The 4542-nt window shown below is 25.7% G+C and overlaps 1 long non-coding RNA gene across 2 annotated transcripts; it reads left to right on the forward strand.

The window, feature by feature from the left end:
* Positions 1-365: 365 nt before the first annotated feature.
* On the forward strand, positions 366-4321 carry LOC136090659 (uncharacterized). 2 transcript variants are annotated; one of them, XR_010643612.1, is made up of 5 exons: positions 366-1661; positions 2006-2101; positions 2747-2819; positions 3412-3577; positions 4124-4321. It is a non-coding gene; the product is annotated as an uncharacterized LOC136090659 (long non-coding RNA). The 2 variants fall into 2 exon arrangements; XR_010643611.1 differs by having other exon boundaries at positions 731-1661; positions 1954-2101.
* The last annotated feature ends 221 nt before the right edge of the window (positions 4322-4542 follow it).

Consider the following 4542-nt stretch of genomic DNA (forward strand, 5'->3'; position numbering starts at 1 on the left):
CGTTGTTTTTTGGTACTACAATCATTAAAGTTTATAGAATTTGATACAAACAATTAAAATATTAGGCGGATCACTTAATATAATTGTGCGGATATAAATTGGAGGGTCACTTTGTTTTTTGAGTTCATAAAATTTATAAAATATAATAAAATTCAATAAAATTATAATATGGAAAAATCTTCTAAATATTATATTTTTTAATGAAATTAAACTATATCTAAATTGTATTTTTTGTGTTTATTTTATGAAATATGATTCGCTTAAGTACCGTTTAAATGATCCGCCCCGCCGTTTGTACCGTTTAAATGATCCGCCCCGCTGATCCGCTCCGCCCCGCCGTTTGTACCTACTCATTAAAAAGTTTTCTCTTGAGAAATTTAGTAAAAAGTTTGTCTGGAATGAAAAGGAATAGTCAGGAATACATGAAAAGTTGTATGAAGAGATATCGTTCTGCTAAAGCAGTATCGCATATCTCCAATACAGTTACAGTACTTTCTTGCAGTACTAAAAAAGTTACTAAAACTTTATCATAAAAATATTTATTACTACTTTTAAATTTATTTAGTTTTATGAAGTCCTAAATTAATATAATTCAAGTCCTAAAATAATATAATTCAAATATACGTTAAATCCTATCATTTCATACCTTGCTTATTTTATTATGTTGATTATTATTTTGTTAACATTTCTGTTATGCTATTACCTTTTTTTGTACTGTTTTAAAAAATTTAGAAAAATAAATTAAAATTTCCAGCCAACACTGACATTTTGTTGTTGCTTAACGTTAAATTTTGTTATAAGGATTGCAGTTCTTCTCTCTGTTTTTTGCTCTTTATTCAATAAGTATTTGATTTAAATTAAATATGATTATAATTTGATATTTTATTACGAGGTATATGTTTTTATATATCAATATATATATGAATCTTTTTAGATTTTTTCATGTTATTTTTAAATTTTTTGTTCGCACAATTCAAGTTATATATGTTTATAGTTTGCATATATGTTAATATTATGTTCAAAGTTAAAAATTTTACATATGTATGAGGTAATATGTGTTATGTAATCATTTTATAAATGTGTCATTAAAATAGTATAAAATGTATCTATTGTGTATATAAATATTATATGAGGTGTTTATATATGTTATATAAAGTTAAATAAATGTATTGTGTTTTATAGTTATTATATATGTTTATATTATGTTGTTTCCATGTTTTCAAAGTGTGTGACTTGACAAACGTGTTGAGCAAGATTTTGCGTAAAGTTGTTATTTATGTTACTAATGTTGTTACATTTGGCTTACCTTTATGTTGGTGTCTATTGTTAAAAATTATAAGTGGTTTTATTATTGAAACTCACTGCTTTTAATCATTCACTAAAAGCCACTCAAGAAAAATCATTTTGCCGTATATACATTTTGTTTATATCTCAATTTGAATTTTTAGAACCATGACGTACCAACATGATTTGTTTTCTAAAAGCTAAAATGAAATAACAATATTTAACCACTACTACTCTCTTATCATGACATCTTATCTCTATCAGATATATTGATTTTTGATTCATATATGATGTTTATCTTTGTATTTACTTATCCATTACATTTTTTTATTTCAGATTTATCATATGATGGATTTATGCGATATAAAAGACCAAATGTATGTAAATTTTTATGAATTTTTGAAAAACATCTGCTAATAATTAGTCCAGTCAAAGTTCAAACTTCAACGTTGCATATGTAATTTTTAAGTAGTTTCTAGGCTTTTCTAAATGTGTTTCTTATTCACATGGTTTTAAAAGCAAGGTCTGCAAGCAAATTTGAGCTGAAAATTTTCTTTAGCTTTTAAGGAGAATTGGCGGTTTTTTTTGTTTAATTTAATTTGTTTAAATGTAGTAGTTCTAACAAATAAATGTTTGTTTGTTCTTGGTTTTTTACTTATCTGTTTTCAGATTCTTATAAACTAGGCAACTCAGCTACGCAAGTTTTGTTCTATTTTTTAAGGCTATTGGAAAGAGCTGAAAGTTATTTTTTAGAGCGATTGAAAAGAACTGAAGTGTTTTTTAGTTACTTCACATGGTGTAACTGATACTGGTTTGAGTAAGTTTACTATTTTGTTTTATTTTATATTGGATTTATTTTATATTTGATATATATTATATTAGATAGTAAACGACCGGGGCTATAGCCGGGGCCAGGTAACACATAGCCGCAACCAGGGATGAGTTTATGATAAGTGCTGCATTAATATTGATAGATCCTATAAAAATGTTATTTTTAATTGAAACTTATGATATGAGTTATAATTAAAAACAATACTTTTATAGGATCTATCAATATAAATGCAACCCCGGTCATAAACCCGGCCAGGGCTGCATTAAAATTGATAGATCCTATAAAATATTGTTTTTAAATAAAATTCATATCATAAATTTTAATTAAAGATAACATTTTTATAGGATCTATCAATATTAATGCAGCCCTGATCATAAACCTGGCCCTGGTCATGGCTATGTGTTATCAAACCTAGCCCCAGCCATAGCCCCGGTCGTTTACTAATATTAGATATATATTTTATGTATTTAACATGGAAAACTGACTGTAATTTGTTGACACGAAAGTTTATAAACTTAAATCTGCCTATATTTCAGTATATATATATATATATATATATATATATATATATATATATATATATATATATATATATATATATATATATATATATATATATAATTACTTTAGAGTAAAATATACTGACTGACATTGCTTCAATTTTTTATACAAGATTGTGCATTTATTGTTTTTGTTCATTAAGGTAAAAATAATTTTGTGCATTGTAGATTCTTTGTTAAATTAAAAATAATTGATGTAAATAAATATTGTTTAATATTTTTGATAAACGACTTATGTATGTAAACATATAAAAAGATATGGATTTCAATAAATCTTAAGTTTAAATATAGTCTTTGATTAGAAAAGATCACAATTTGTAAGATTCTTTACGTTCATTTATTCAATTGTAACAATAGTAAGATTACTGGTAATATGTTTAATGATAACAGTGAAATTGAAATAGATAGTATTAGGCTCAACGAAGTTATTAATGTAAATGCTAATAGGCAACTTGAAAATAGTTGTCAAATGAAAAAAATAGATCTAGGCAGGATGAAATTAATCATTGTTGAAATGTAAGAAATGCAACTCGGCGTGCAGAAAACTTACTTGACAGAATTCAGTGTCAAGCAGTGTTATGTCTGTTAATTTGATTTTACTTTAGACACTTTAGAACAAAGCAAAGTATGAGTTTAACTATTTATAGTAACAATTAACACTTTTAAATCTAAATAATTTTTTTTTTTTTTATTATTTCTATCATGATTATGTTCTTTTTTCATTTTTTTTTTTAGTTTGTCTTCCCTTTGTCATCTTTTGATTAGTTAGCTAACTGTTGAAACATGGTTTTAATTTTGTAAATTTAGTATGATGTGAAATTTACTCTATTAATGATTAGTCAACAGTTAGAGAGAAGCTGGAGCCTAATTAAGAAATGCTGGAAATTAGCTTTTAATCAAGGTAAAAATAATTTTGTTCACTGGTAACATAATAAAACCAGTTAATACTATTTATTCCGTGCTTTTTTACATTTGTTAACATGCTGCTTTGGAAACACTTTCTTTCTCTCCCTCTCTCTTAGATGAGAGGGAGATTTAATAAAACTTATGTAATTACTGAGCTCTTACGTATTTCTTAATACCACAAATGATAATGACCATTTCTTAGAAATATTTTACGAGTTGCTTGCTATTTTATGATATAGTTGCTCAAATTGTTTAACTATAATTGTCCCTTGATTGTTCAAATATTGTAATAAATAAAATCTTTTTAGCCCAAGTATTTAAGTTAATAAAATATCTTATTAAGTTGTGGTGTTATTTGCCAGCGTTACTATAGTAACAATGTATACATTGTGTTGTCTAGCCTTTTTATAATCTTTTTTAATTATTCTGTAGACAGAATATATATTTTCTATTATTATTATCCTAATTCTACTAACAATAAAATGCAAATAGTACTTTCGTAATTAGAAATTGTAATTTTTTTTTTCGTGTCTTTTTTTAGGTATTTGTAGGCTTTACTTGACTTTCCTTTTCTGGTACTTGTGTTGTGACAGATTTTAAAAAGAACTCAACTGATGTTAATGCGGTCTTTATGTCGTTACCTATAAGCAATGACGTTGCTGATACGGAGTCAAAGTTAAAATATATATTGATAAATTTGTATTTAATATTTTAGATAATATATCAAGTTATTAATGTGTTTTTATTGTTATTAATGATTTAATAACTCATAACCCGTATTACGGTTGCTTACTGCTAGTCATTATCATTATGTTATAAATTAATATTAGTTAATAAAATTGTATTGAATATTCTCTGGTTGTCGTGTTTTAGACGTGTTTAATTGCGAGTTTGATACTCAGAAGGCGTCGTCTTGTATACCTGTCTTTATACGCATCTGATGCCTATTTTTAATGCGCG

The sequence above is a fragment of the Hydra vulgaris genome, chromosome 14 (assembly GCF_038396675.1).
Source record: "Hydra vulgaris chromosome 14, alternate assembly HydraT2T_AEP".
In the NCBI taxonomy this organism is placed as follows: Eukaryota; Metazoa; Cnidaria; class Hydrozoa; order Anthoathecata; family Hydridae; genus Hydra; species Hydra vulgaris.